The 17,097-nt window shown below is 24.4% G+C and overlaps 1 protein-coding gene across 2 annotated transcripts in view; it reads left to right on the top strand.

Moving 5' to 3' along the window:
- Positions 1–2,604: 2,604 nt before the first annotated feature.
- Positions 2,605–17,097, top strand: part of LOC112598593 (gonadotropin-releasing hormone receptor-like) — an 80,651-nt gene continuing 66,158 nt past the window's right edge. For both annotated transcript variants that reach the window (XM_025345121.1, XM_025345122.1), the window contains exon 1: positions 2,605–2,987. The gene's annotated coding sequence lies outside the window, so the exon portion shown is untranslated. The remainder of the gene's footprint in view (positions 2,988–17,097) is intronic.

Genomic DNA, 17,097 nt, shown 5'->3' with positions numbered 1-17,097 from the left:
ATATCTCATTTAAGGTACATCTATCTACATGTAATACTTACCTATACGTATTTTTTCTTCACAAGTAATATTTTTGTCAAATAAAAATACGGCTATATAGTATAATTTGCGGAACGTGCTTTTCTGTAATCGATATATAATCCACTGGTTATTTTCAGAACAACAAACTCTCGAATCGACTATACCGAGTAATCTACCTACTCGTGTCGTGGTTTTTCGCCTGCATAATGTATTATTATTATTATGATTAGAAAATATAGGCTAGTGTTATTGTCATTTTACCAGGAACATGTGTTTTATTATTGTATATCATAGGTACCAATGTGTCGAATGATGAACCTACGCAAAAATACAACATAATACCGACTGATCCATGTATCCTCACTCATTATTTCAATAAGTTGTAATTTATTTAAAAATATTTTTTTTGCATGATTTGACGTAATTTCAAAAAAAAACTATATTTTTTTATAATTGCATATACTATAATCTTTTAAGTTTCCGAAGAAGAATATTTTATACAAATTGAAATTTTAAATATGTAATTAATTAGTTAAAATTTATAAGTACATATTATAATTTAGATAAACAGAAGGGGTTTGTAGTAAAATGTTAGTTCATTAAGGAATTGTAAATTCCTATGTTAGAGTAGGAGGTAAAAAAAATTATGTACATTAATTCATACAAAATATATGTATAAGTTCCTTAAAAGTAAAAAAAAGGTACTTTAATACGTTTCTATACTAACCATATTGATTTACTCTGTTTATTGCTTATTTTTACTAAAATATTGGAATTATTTTGACTTAATTTTAATGTATAGAATATTATGATATATTTTACTATAAAAATAATTGCTTAAATAATATTGTATTATCAAATAAATAAATATATTTTTTTAAATTATTTAATAATTCAACATTTTTAAGTATAGATAATACCTATAATATAACAAACATACATAATAAAAACTTAATAAATACTATCATATTCCAATAATCACGAATAAATGATTAGTAATAGGTATTAACACGTGTGATTTTTTTTTGTATACCGTGTAGCAATTTACACATATCATTTTTTACACGGTGTAGAAATTTACATTCACCCGGTTCATTACTTCTTTCATCTAATATAGCTTTGAATATTTAAAAACAGTTATAACTAATAAACTACTTGTTCGAAATTTGGTTTTTTATATATTGAAATACAGTGGATTCCGCTTAATGTGGGCACGTTGAGACCAGCTCTGTTTGCCCACATTAAGCGGTTGCCCATAAAAACCGAAATTAGTAAAAAAAAAAATAATTTTTATAAAAAAATATATTTGTATTATCATATAATTGAAAAAAATGTTAAATAATTACTAGGTATATAAATAAAACTAAATACCTATTAATATATTAAATAAAATTAATCTTTGGTTGTAGAAGGTATACAAAACGTTGTAATTTTTCGTTGTCTAAGCTGTTTAGTATGGATCTGGTTGACAAAATGGTCACACGCTTCAAGTTTATCAGACGGACTATTTTTGTTTCCCTCTTGCATGAAGAACTTCTGCAAGAAATCAATGCACTTTTTCGCCTCTCTTTGGTGAAATTTGTTTGTTTGAATGTTAATGATTTTTATTACTTTCGATAAACACAATCTCATAAATACGACAAAATCCTATTAAATTAGTCGTTTTTAAATACTTATGTGTATATTCTAACGCTATGATAAAAAAAAAAAAAAATTGCTAACATAAACCGAATCGAGTGTCCATATTACGCGGTTTTATTTAACATTGTTAATATACATTTGTATTGGGACCAGACATGTTTGCCCACAATAAGCGGATGCCCATATTAACCGGTGGCCACATTAAGCGGAATCCACTGTATTCCGAGTATTATTCTGATCCGGGATATGATAGGTATTATTTTTTCTATTTTAGAAAAAAAAAACAACCGCAAGTAAACACCTATTTTAATAAATCTCTTTTGTAAACAATCACATACGCCGTCGTCATAACCGTATACCTAAGTCGCGATATTAATATTATGATGTACGCGCATTAAAAACGATCGACGATCAGCTGTGATTGTAGGTATAGTGCAGCTATATTATAATACACCTGATATATAGTTATATAATACACATATTTTATTCATGTCGCCGTGTTTATATATCTCATGCACGTCCCTTCTACTCGCTGCAAATTTATGAAAATCTAATTCAAACACAGTTATTCATTATGTAGACGGCATCCATGACAAATAAGCACAACGCGGAATCCGTTCATCCGCGGGGCATAGGTAGTATATTGTTGTTATTATTGTTGCGGTATAGTCGTACAATATGTAATATTATGTATGTTATGTTTTTTTTACTATTACTTTTTTTTTTTTTTTTTATGTATAAATTATTATGCGATATCGAGTTGACCCGAACCCGGTTCGTCCGCGTGACCTCCAAATCAGACTTGCAGCGGCCGTGGTGGCGGCATTAGCGGTAGCGATGGCGGCAACAGGCCGCGCCAGGAGATTGATAAAGTAGTAATAATAATAATAATAATAATAATAATAGTAATAGTAATAATAATATTATTTTTCGTGTGGTCAGTTTCCCAGACGTCGTTGTGCGTGTACGCAACTACGTGCGTACGTACGTGTTGTACTAACGTCTAACACGTAAGTACTGTCCGTTGTCGTCTTCCAAAGTTCCTACACGGTTCCACCCCTCATCGGTGACTACCCCTCGAAGAACAGTAATCGAGCTAATAATAAAAATAATAGCAACTGTTATTATTGTATCGCGGACAGTGCGCGTGTGCGTGTGTGTGTTGTCGGTTGTTATTGCAGTGGTGCGCGATTAGTATTTTTTTTTTCAATTTTTTTTTTTTTTATTTGTAATTTTATGTACACATAGAGGACAATTTTTTTTTTACTAGTGAAATAAACAGTTTTTGCAGTCCAGCGAGTCGCAACACTTGACCGTAATCACAGGTATACTATTGTCCACCGATTTGATTTGCCCGTGGTTTTAATTGTTAATAACATGTATATATTGACTCGCGAGCACTATTATTTTTTGCCCGAAGTTGTATAACGTTCTACTGTAGCGATTAAACTCTGAAACGAACTGGAATGTGTAGCATAAAAATAACGTGTCAAAGGTTAAAACCATCTGTTTTTTTACTCGCATTTATTGCAATTGTTTATGAAAAACATGTCCGATGAATATAAGTCTATAAAACTTTGTGCCAGCTAAAGTTTATTAAATTTCAACAATAATGAACATTATCTATTTGACTTGTCTTAGAACTACTGACGTATCATATAATAAGACGACGGCGTCATATTAGGTTTGTATATGTTAATATTAAGTTCTTGCACAGTTTGTGTATAATATATCGCAGTATTTAATAGAATACATATGTGTTTAAATGCATCATATGTTACGAATTATTTCAGAGTTGTGAGGTTAAATTTTAATTCAGCTCGTGCATTGTTTTATCAATAATTTTTTTGTATACGCACGTGGTTGTGTCTTAGTAAAATATGTTTATGTCATGGTAAATTTTTAAATAAATAATAAAATATTTTTAATTTAAATCATTTTTTAGTTTGAGAAATTGAAACTATTAAATAGATAATTTAATTGTGTATTAGTATTAGTATATATAATATATATTTTTCTATAGATTATAATATGTAATGACGTTTCTTTTAATTAGTTTGTGTTATTTGTACTAACTTTGTATATTATCATGATAACTAAAAAAAAAAAAAGATGAATATTTATGAAAATAATTGATAAAACAAATGTATTCTATAAGCAAAACAATGTCATTAAATTATTAAATAAAAACAAACAGCAAGGGCAAGCACTGATGGAGATAGAAACAGTTGCAATTTCGATATTTTAAATAATAAAAAGAAAAATGAAAACGAATTTTTTCTTTTTGAAATCACATTTAGACTTTCAATACGTGGATGTTTTCCAAATATTTGAGGTAGTATACGGTTTTAAAGCCCATAATTTACTTACCCACTAATAAAATTTGATTTAATAAATATCTGTTAGGTATATATAACTTCTGTTATCACTTACAATGGTTATAATATTTGAATAGATATTGTATTTAACTATTAAGCGTAATACATAATATTATTACGATACACCTACGTTGTATAGAAAATAAATGGGTTGGTGTACACAGAGATAGATCGAAGATTGAAATGATAGTTGCTAAATCATAAGATGGGTTCCTTACAAAATTTATCTGCAACTTGTGATATTTTTATCTCGAATAAAAACTTTTCGTTGTAATGTAACATTCTCCATCATAGTCGGAATTTAAACATTATTCAACTAACCGTTAAATCCATCATTGTATGTACATTTATAAGAATCTTATTCTTCTTTTCTTTTAAATATTCGTAAAAATATATGGATAGTACCTAACGAATAAAAGATCACAACAATTATTATTCTTCTATTTTAAATAGTTAACACGTGACAATATGCAAACGCTGCATAATATAATAATGATGAATTATATACAATTGAATGATACAGACTACTATAGTTAATATACGTATTTCGTTACTATGTTTATACAGTATAAAACAATACTATTATGTTAAATTGTCTATAATTTTAAGCCATTTGAATTTGTTACATAAGGGATATTCAATTATTCCTATTCAAAAGAGTTTTTTAAATTTGCACAAAGTTATGATATTATTACATTATACTATCAATATTGATCGTAATGCGTGTTTTAAAAAAATAAAATATAATGGTGCATAGAATAGTTGTTTAATAAGCTTTTAAAAATTATATCGATTAATATTATTTTAAAACATCTCGTTATGTTTTTTTTTTCATTGAATTATTTGTTTAGTTTACATTTATAATTTCCAAGTCGTCCATATTTAATAATTGAATATGAACACAATTATAAATAATTAATAAATATAATAATACAAAAAACAACAATACATTAATTTAGGTCTCTTAAACATTTAATTAAATGTTTATGATACGAAAAAAATAATTATTAAAGGTGATATAGAAAAACAAACACCTAAATTATTTAAACGATAGCAAAAGTATTTTTTAATTTAATAATATTTAATAATCTAATAATCCCATCGGGATGAGTCGGGATGAATACCGCATAAATGTGCTATGTCTACATAAAAAATAATTTTTATTCAATTTAAACTGAATCTGTAACATTAAATACAATAATGTTGTTAACATTTTGAAAAAGATAAGTATGTATAATTATTAATAATAAGCAATAATATATGCATTTTTACAGATAATTGAAATTTAAATTTAAATATAGTAAAAAAATGTTTAGGATTGATTACTGAAGATTAAAAAAATGAATATTTGATAATATTTTATCATTGTTGAATCATTAATAACACTATATACGTTTTAGATCAAATCAATTATTATTCATTAAAACACAAAAGAATGTGGATATATGATTTAAATGAGCTACTTTATGGAGCACATTATGTGTACATTTTAAATTTTATATCCAAAAATATAAAATTAAATGAATAAAAAAAAATCATTGTTATAGTTACAAAGCAATGTAATTTTTTATGTACTCTTACCAGTCTTCTATCTAAAAAAATTAATATAATTTAGTTTTAAGACTATTATTGCTGATATATTAATTAGTTTATAGATAATTGTTTGATAAAATTAAACTTATAAGTTATTATTGATATAATCTGATTTGTCTGATTTATATACAAATATACATAAACTATAGTTATGGGTATAACGTAAAAAATTTATATAATCAATAAGTAAATGTTATTGTAGTTGCGGAAATATATTTGTGCATTATTTGTTTAAATGTTGTATTCTATACTTGTTATAGGTAGTTGTTTCTAAAGCTATTTAAATTATTATCCAGGAAAATATTGTTTTTAACTTACAACTAACAATAATAATTAATTTACATATACCACTATAATATATGAATTTTAGTGATATTTTAAAACCAGTTAAGTATAGCTAAATATTTGAAATTATTACTATAGCATCAGAACTAGTTTTTATGTTAATTTTTGTACATGAAAAAAATTCATTGATACATATTATTCAGATAAAAGATTAAAAGCAGAAATGACAAACACTATTATTATCAAATTGATATTATCATTTTAATCTTTATTTTTACTAAATAAAAATTTAAAGTCCAGGAATTGGGTTATATTTTATTTAAATTACTTGATTATGAGCATTATGTGTATTTATAATTTTTTAATTTTAATAGACCAAACTATATACTTTTAAGTATAGTTATTTACTTTTATTAAATTTTTCTAAAAATATTCTGTACTAGCAAAATGTATACCATTTTATATATTTTAGTTTATGTGATAACATATAATAAAATTATTTTTAATAATCATTAATGTTTTTCATTCCAATATTTAACTATTCATACTTATTTTGTGGGGATTAAATTTAACCCAGCTATATTATAGCTTCATATTACAAAAAAAATGTGTATATAATTATTTAAACTCATTTATATATTTATAAGTATATTATATTTCAAAAGATCAACGATATTAAAGATAATATAAATAAATGTTTGTGGCCTTTATCAAAATAATTAAAGCACGTATATACATACTATACGTATCTTCAATTGAAATGAAAATCAATACGAATACTTTGTAATGACAAAGAAATTTTGGACGAATATGATACTGTTTAGTGATTCGTTAGTAACGTAGCTAGATAAAAATGTCTATAAAAATGTAAAGATGATATAAAAAAAAGAACGTTTGTAGTCAGAAATTGAGTCACTATCTTTTTAAATGTGAACTGTGGATAATAAAAATTAATTTTATACAATATGTTGTATAATTATATAGGAAAAAGGAATCCAACAAAAATAATCAACGCATTTTGTTACTATTGGACATAATTGTAGCTAACAGTACTTTTAAGTTCATCGTTAAACATTCAGACCACACAAATTGAGGTTAAAATAAAAATAATAATAAAAAGTTTTCAAGAATAAATAATTTAACGCTAGAGCTTATGTACCAAATATTTTTTTTTTAAATATTCGTAATCGCATTATGCTTGTGTAATGTCGGACTCGGCAAACTCAGCAAAGTTAGATCACTAAGAAAATAATTTATTTGTTGATTAGGCTTCTATTTAAAATAAACTCATTATTATATGTGTTAATATAAGCATATACAATTGCGCAGGTAACATAATATTGTTTTTGGTGACCTTTACATGTCACCAGTTAACAGTTAATAGCTATAGATAGATAACAATAGTCGGAAACCGGAAGGAAAGCTTAGTAGGCGCGTTTTTGGAAAAAAATCTGTTAATTTGAAGTCTATGAACGATTTTATTTACATTTTTAAAATATATTCAGTCATTTTTATATCACAGTGTGATTTTTAATAGTTTAAATAAATAAACTACATTTTTAGTGTATAGAATCTTTACTACCAATAGATATTTAAACAAGTTGAACTGGTTTTGTAGAAATGGCCTTCTATGATATAACATTTTTTTATTAAAGAACCATTGTAATTGTTTATAATTTTAATGTGTGGTAACTATATTTTTAATCTAGTTGATGACAAGTTTATACACCAAGTTTCATTTAGGCTACAAAATTTGTCGTTTTAGATAGAAAATGTATTTTAGAAGTTATTTAAAAATAGTAATGATTTGATTTTCAAGGTAGGTATATTTTTCTAAAAATCTAATAATTAAATGTGATTATAATTGAGTTAAATTTTGGCTTTTAATCTTTTATAAAATTAATTTTTATATTTATCAGTAAGTAAGAACATAATTAAATATTATCAAAAATTTTGACAGACAATAGTTCATAATTTAAAAAAAAAATTGCTTTTATATTCAAGCATAATTAATCATCTTAAATTATAAGTGTAAAATTATGTAATAAAACTCTGATAGTGTTCTAATTAAACATTATAAAATTAACATACACGTACTATAGAAACTATTATGTTTTTTTATAGGATACCAATTATAGAAATACTTATAATTTATTATTAATTTACTAGAAATTGTATCATTTATTTTAAATACTTACATTTATTCTGAAACTTGTTTTTAGAACAACTAAATTTACAATAAATATATATTGAAAACGCATTATAAAAATTATGAATTTAAATTTATAAACATATTATTCAATTTTTCAGTTTTTATTTTGAAAGATGAATATTCTATGCATAATTGCATTCAATGTTTTTTTTATCATTTAAATAATTCATATTTTGGCATACGTTTTTATACCTAAATAATAAACTACAAGTAATTTAATGCGTTTTTTCAATAGCCTTATTATTGAACTTTGCGCTAACTATCTATTACGTTATCAATCATTTTAGTACACATGTACGCCCACATCATGTATCAGCCTTTTAATTAAAACACAATCTATAAAGATTGTTATTTATTTGTGGTATTTGCTTTTGTTGCGTATTAAATGTATACTGAGTATCATGCAAGACAGGAAACGAATAATTTTTCTTTTTACTTCTATAATGGCGGTTTTGGTATAGATCTGTTTTGTTTGAATTAGATTATTGAATGTCTCCTTGAACTATTTATAATGAGCTAATTTAGTTTTTTCATTAGCATTGAGTAACGACATTTGCTTAGAAATTATCAATTATGTTAGAATATGACATTTAAGTAACTATTAGACTATAATGTATTACAAAGTAAATGTGAACTTATTAAAAGTTTTATTTATTTTTTAGACATGTAGATTTAGATAAATCTATATAATGCGTAGGTTAAATAAATATATCGTTAGTATTATTAAAATGCATAGCTTTTGTTCTTAATTAAGATTATACATAATGTATGTTATAATACATAATTATAAAATTAGATTATTATAAAACAAAAAGTAAATATAATTATAAGGTAAAAGAATAAAATATTTTATTTTTATTATTTTAACTATATGTTTGATAATATTGATGTATAATATTATGTACAATGTACATAAATCATATAATTTACATACTTTTATATGATGCAATCAATTACTCATTCAACAACAATCATTATCGTTATAATAAATAAAAATACTGTAAAGAACAACAACTATTTATTAAATTAGTCAATATTGTATAATATTATTGTTACTAAATAGGTAGGTACTAGGAATTTTATATAAAAATGTAAGATAACTCATTGAACACTAAAATAGGTTTTAGTAGATATTATACGAAATTATAAAAAAGATTCACCTATCAGTTGTTGATTATTATAATTTTAAAATATAAGAGTTTCACATGTATTAAGTAATATAATTTAATAATTTTTAAAATAAGTTGATAATTTTAATATTTTTTAACTAAATCAATACATTACACATTTACATTTTATGTTAAAATACAAAATTAGGTTAACTACGTTATGATGCAAAGTAGGTATCTATTCTTATCAAGATAAAATTGTAAAATTTATGATTTAAGTATAGCACTTCATTAACCATTTAAAAATATCATCATTTCAACAATAACTTGGTATTAATTTAAATTATTAATCCTAGGAAAAATAAATAATCATTGATAAATGAGAATATTTATACAATTATTTGTATATTGAAACTGTATAGAAAAAAATTACAGTACAATAATAATCACACTCATAAATGATTATTAATTTTTAATTTATAAGTTTAAAAATCATAATTCAAATACTTATTAACTAAATGAGTGTACCAAACACGTTATTAAACCATAACTCAATCTACATTTATTACTCATGAAGTTTTCGTGTATTCAAAATAAATATTTTATATTTTATTTTATTATTTTTTACTAAGAAGACATTTACAGCGAAAATCTGCAGAAAGTATAAGTAATCATGATTGTCTTTAATTTCATTATCTCCGTTTTACAGGAAAAATATAAATTGTTGAATAAGCACAGCAAATGATTTAGAATCAAAATTTATTTTCTAAATTGTCTACGATAAATATTAATTTAATTTTGATTCTGTATTATCATTCATTGTTTTTTCTGATCGATAGTAATTCATACCATTTAAAAATTTAAAATTTGTCCTACCTTTAAGTAGATGAATTATTTAATTTGTATTTTGCAACTTTTCTTATTATTCAAATGATAAATAGTGCTATTTTTACCTTATTAAAATGATAATTTTTACCACCATGAATAATTTTATTGTGGGGTTAATACTGCATTATTTATTATATTTCTTTAATAGTTAAATATGGCGAATTTTGCTGCAAGTATAAAATGTGTTTAATATTCGAAAAATAAATTTATTTGTCTCTCATACTTTTGATAATATTTCTAACGTTGCAATTCGTACTTATTGCAAGGTATCTAACGTAAGTTCAAGGTATAATGTGTTATTATTATATAATCACGATTTAGTTAGATGTATAAACTAATTTAAAATAGAGAGCTAGGTTAGATTAGGTTAATCATAACTCACAAGTTACAACTGATTTATATTAACTGGAATTATAATTTTAAAATAACTATGCTAAATAATATAATACAAAATTTTAAATATCTGTTACCTATGCGTAGTTTGGATGAATTTTAATGATATATATCCAGGGCGTGGTTAACATAATATATAATTACTTTTGAGTATAATTTGTAATATTAGTAATTTTCGTTTCCATACTGTTGATTATTATATTAAATAAATAAATATTTTTCTATGAAAAATGTTTTTTTTTTCATCAATTATACAATTAACTATAATTTTTATTAAATATTATTATACAGTATAATGTAGATATTATTAATAATATTATGTATATTTACTAAACATTAATTTTTTTTCTTGTGACAAGATAAATTTTTATTTTTTTATTTTTTTATGTAAGAATAACTGGTAAATACATTAATTATATTTAAATAAAAACGATGAATTTAAAACTAAATTAATCTATTCAATTCTAATTCTTAGAGGAATGAGAAAATATTTTTTATGGATAATTCTGTGCTAAGTGTTTTAAATAAGTCGTTAGGTATTTAGTTTTAGTTTTTAATTGAATGATCATTCTAATATTTGGTGATAAATATATCTGTTTGATGGGAAAAAAGACATCGCATTTCGCACATAATGGAGATTTCTTGAGTGATTTTAAGCGTATAAAATGTTGGTAAGTACTCACAAGAAATTGAACGATTTACAAATGTAAAGTGAGTATTTAACTTGTATAAAATATGAATGATTTATTATACGCTATTATATATTATTGACATTTATGGACCATTGAAATTTTTACAGGTAGTCTTTTTCTGAAAGATAGAATTTAATGGAGGGATTTGTTGTTATTGCTTAAATTATAATTTTCCATAAATTTTTAAGCTATTTATATGCACTACTAATATGTGTACATCATTTTCGACTTGAATGAACATAATACGTATAACAATTTTGTCAAAAATAAATTAAACTTAAATTTATACTTTAACGTATCTCTAATTTTTAATTAGTAATATAAATATATAAAATATTGTAAAGTATCTTTAGAAACAGAGACTTAATAGAGACCATATTCGCTAATCAGAATCATTTTTTATATATTATCTAACGAATTATCATTGAATTCAAAATTAACACATCCATCACAGGGGCGTCATTTCAGGTGTGTGAAATTTCAAATAGTTTATTTTGAAATTTCACCAGACCATATAAAAATAGACATACGTATATGTACACTATCTTGCTTTCAATTATTTCTATATATCACATGAACCGAATCTTTGCATCAATTTAAATAGAAAAAATCAATTTCAAAACTAAAATATAATAAATAATTAACAATCATAATTGACAGTTTACCAATATTGATAAATGACAATAAAAAAATTTAAAATTTAAAAAAAAAATTAAAAAGATTTAATTTTGAGCATTATCTCAGGAGGGCACAAGCAAATTAGTACTATTTTAAAAGTAGAGGGTGCAACCGCACACCCTAATCCCCCTCCCAAATGATACCCTTGATTCATCATAGTAATCAGTGACTTACTCACTACTCGTTGATGCGTGATACACTCGAAAATGAATTTTCCTGTTAACTATAGTACCAACTTACACACAAGTGAAAACGTGTATTTATTTAATGATTCATTAAAGTTTAATGAACCAATCTATCAATCACGAGACATTAGAATGTTTAAGGGATCATTAATTTACTAATAATTTATAAAAGTTTAGTGATGTAACATACTTAGTATGATGGGATCCTATCAGATTTTTCTACTTCCTCTATTCGTAGTTTATTTTAATTTAAAAAATTCTGATATAAAATATTCAATTTACGTGGTTAAAATGATGTATTTGACATATCTATTGCACTGATCATATAATATCAGAGTTGAAGTGCTCCATTGTAGAGTTTTTCTACTTTAAAATATTGCCAAAGGTATTATTTTATATTATTTATGAATAGTGTTATTTTAATATTAAACTTGAATAACTATACGAAAATATAGATGAATAAACTTTAATAGTATACATAAACATTATTATTATCATTTTTTTATGTATTTTATATATTAGATATACATACTGTGTATAGTACTTACACATGATATTAGAAACATGAAAGGAACGGTTGAAAATGAAAATTATATATATTTAAATTATTATTTATTTATAATAATAAAAGACAAGATTGGTGTGTGTGCGTGTATAAATGATTTACAGCCAAGTCTATCGCACTCATAGTTTTGAAAATGTAATACAATCATGTACAGGGTATATACACCTCAAAGTCAATTTTTTAAATTTAGCATTTCAAAAAGAGAGTTCATACAGGGATTATTGATTCACAAAAAAAATAATTTCTATTTGTTTTTTAGGGTTGCTGTAGATTATATAAAATAAAATACTAGTAGTTATTATAATATTGTTTATAATTTTAGACCCATATATTTATTTACTTAAATCCACCTAAATTAATGTGATAAAAATATGTGTAGTTTATATTGATGGAGTTTAAGACACGGTAAATCCACAGGCATTATTTAATTTGTCACGATAAACACTGTATAAGATAAGTTATAATTGATAAATATATCTACTTTATAACAACAAAGACCTTAAACGAATAACTCTTAGACAAATCCAAAGTTTTTGATAAATGTTCATGAAATTTTTGTCAATAGACCCAACTAGATCAGTTGTATCATAGATTACTTTTTATTTTTAAATATATACAATATTATATTGAATACAGTTGAGCACGAAAAATTCTTTATTTTTTCTATTATCTAATTGTTACTGTTAGTTACAGAAAATAAAATACTTATAATAACTAAATATAATTTTAAGCCTTTATTTTACATTTGGTCAAAATAATCTAAATAATTATGTTAATAAGCTGTGCAGTTTACATTTACCGCAGTTTAAGAACGGGTAAATTTACGGGCATTTAATTTGTCGCGGTCAACGCCGTGTCCTGTATAGGACCAACTAGTATCTATATAATATTATTAAAGTATTGTTATTATTTATTAATATTATTATCATGATTACATGAAATATTTAGTACTGATGGTATACTATGATGATGTGTGTCCTTCAGTTATCTAGGTAATCCAAATCATTCATCTATAGTGATTTTGTTTTTATAATCACGATGGTTCTAAGAAGTTTAACTAAATACGACCTTTTATCAACGGTTATCATTTGATTTAAAATACCGAAACATATCGTTTAAATATATAAAATGTATAGCTTAAGTTTTATAATGGTACTATTCTTTTGGTAGAAAAATACTTCATCTGTTAAAAAAGTTTTTTTACATTATTATTTTATTCGATAATCAAGTCATAAAGTAATAATATATTAATTTTTATAATATTTTATTATAACGTAATACATAATATTTTATTTTTATGTTTTAATTCCTCTATTATATAATATATTGATTTAACAAATTTAGCAACATTAAAAAAGTAAACTCAATCAATAATTCAGTTTAATTGTTAAGACGTTTATTGAGTGGGCTGATTAAAGCCATCAACAGAAATAGTTGATATAGTATGTATACTAATTAGCGGAGTAATTATTTAAGCAAATTTATTAACCACACAGTTGTATAGAGTGGGAATGTTGTAAATACTCTAGGTCTTTAAAATGTTTATAATCTTATTATTTTGTACTTAAATTAATCATTGTTTATGTAGATGTACTCTTATTTACCAGTATTAATAATTTATATATCATTTAATAAAAATAAAGCGTGATGTATTATTATTTTTGGATTATACTGTACAGCAACAGTTGGTAACTTAAATTTTCAAAATTTAAAAATCAATAAAAAATATAAAAATTTTAATTTGGTAATAATATAATGTACGATTGAAATTTACTAAGGATTTAAAAGACTATGTATACATAATCATATTAATGATCAAGAACTTTAGAATTGTATTATAATCGATATATATTCGTACATTTTTGATTAGTATTATTTTATTTTTGTTATCAATAATTTTTACATTCTACCTCATTTTATAGTAATAAAATTATTTTTTACGGAAATCGAAATTGTATTACCTATTTAAAACTACGTCACAATTTTAGGAGTGAAAAATTTTATGTAGAAAGGGTTGAAATTATACGAGTAGAATATAGTATGGATATTATTAACCGACAATCGTATTCAACATGTAACATAAAACAATAAATAATGCTGGCTAATCGTTGTTCGTGAAAAATCAAATACCCGCAGATTAATCTATTCTTAATCTCCGTTAAATGTTTTAAGGTAGTTGTTTGGGTTGTTTTGACCAAATAGAAAATACAGGTCTAAAACAGGTCAATTATAATAACTGTTTGATTTTATATAAGCAATGTCATTCTTTACTCACAAAAAATTATTAATTTTTTGTGAACCAACAAATTCCGTATGATTTGTAACTATACGGTAGCTATTTGGAATATTTGAATTATTATTGAATAATTAACATTTAAAAAATTAAGTTTTAAGTGGCTTATTTTAAGAATTTACGAAGAATAAACATAGCAATTTTTATCTTTATAAAAATGTACGGTAAAATCATAATTACTGGGACGTATCTACTTACTATCGAATAATAATTAATAATCGTACTTATATGATATAGATAAACAAATGCTCAAAAAATATTTAAAAAAAATATTGGTAGGTGTGATAGGTATAATATACGTATTAGAACGCATATTTATTATTTGATATTCAACGTTAAATGTCTTACGGACTTATATTGTAATTCATATATTTATATATTATTTATATTTATATTGTACATTCTTGCGATTGTAAATTATAATGTACGACGCATGTAATGTGTACGTGTATTTTGTGTAGGTAGGAAGATTTATGCCATGTGGCAATTTAATAATGCGAATACGTAAAGAAAACAGGCGACACCGTTAGCGATTAAACTCATCAGCCGATGGATAATTTATTGCAATATTGGCGCGGGAGGAAAATAATGTTATAAAATACATTCAACAGACCTGATAAAAAATAATAAAAACCATCAAATTTATATGATATTATATTATAACGTCGTGAACAGGCGTACGGCACACGTATTCGTTGAGTGAGCTTCGCGACAAACGCATGTGCGAGACAAACGGTCGCCGCCGAATCCCCGATAGTGTGCCTCTCTCTATTGGCAGCTTGATAACAGAACCGTCGGGGTACTTAAATGGAAACAGCGTCTCGAGCGAATCATCGTCCGGTTCCGCGCGAGTTTCCGTCGCTCACACGCGCGAATTATTATTGTTTGGAAATTAAATTAAATAATTACCGCGGTACTTGAAGAACCCCCGACGGATGACGTTCGGAAAATTAATATTGTATGATTACCTATTTATGCGGTCGATTTACCGGAAGGTAGGTGGTGTAGCGATAATAATATACTATTGATGGCCTAGGTATATAATATATATATATATATTATTTTTTCCGTCGGTCCTATTGCAGAGGCGAAATTGTGATGTCCTCGTGTAGTCAATAATATGTAGGTACGTAACTTATATGTATCGGAGAATCGTTCGTTTGTTGACCGGGCCTTGTGGTTTTTTAAAATATTTAGATTTATAAATACACTATAATACTCGTAAGCTGGATTTAGATTGTTTTAATTTTATGAGCTGTGTGAAATTATTTGATGAGGATAACCCAATAACAAGTTTGATTATACTATACCACTTTCCAAAAATCTTTTATTTGTATTATTTTATTAAATAATATCGTTGAACAAATATTTTGTAAGGAGGTATGCACCTATATACTAGTATTAAATTTGTTTTTGTTCAAAATAATAATGATATAGTTATTAAATTATGATTTTATTTTATTTTTAAACAGTAAGTCATGTTTATTTTACATATAGATATATTCATTAATTCATAATTCGTATTCTTGCCGTGCTTTCCTGTAATTTTTTTAGATTGGAAATCGGTTTACGTTTACTATAATTGTATTACCAATCAAACTTTTTATTAGTTAACTGCTATAATTAACATTTTTTTTTTCATTTTTAATAAATATGTAGTACCAGCATATTAATCAATGACCTACTCGTTATATAGCTAGGTAATATAAAAACATCGTATTATTTTCTGTTAATGAAATAAAGTATTATGTTGCTTATTTATCTATAATTAATACAAGGCTATGTATGTGTATGTGTGTAAGCAATTCACCACTAAGTCTATAGCAGGGGTGTCCAACCTTTTGTGAAGTTTGGGCCACATCATATGGGTAGAAGTTGTTGTGGGCCGCATAGTTTTTAATAATAATAGTTAATATATACAGTTTTTTTATTTTTATTTGTTGATAAATGACACGAGATCAATTCCGTGGACATATCTCTAATAATAAAATATTTTATCAAAATCGGCTCGAGTTGATCCACTAATCACTCGTATAATTAATGTGTGCCCGTGCTATTATGCTAAGATAAAAGTATTAAACACCATTAAAGTTTATTTGATGTTTAATATTATGTAGATAATATTCTTATGATAAATTTGTTCTCGTAATATTAATATATTATA

The sequence above is a fragment of the Melanaphis sacchari genome, unplaced genomic scaffold, assembly GCF_002803265.2.
Source record: "Melanaphis sacchari strain LSU unplaced genomic scaffold, SCAv2.0 Contig48_pilon_pilon, whole genome shotgun sequence".
NCBI lineage: Eukaryota > Metazoa > Arthropoda > Insecta > Hemiptera > Aphididae > Melanaphis > Melanaphis sacchari.
Note: the sequence above shows the minus strand (reverse complement) of the source record. Positions and strands in the feature narration are given on the sequence as shown.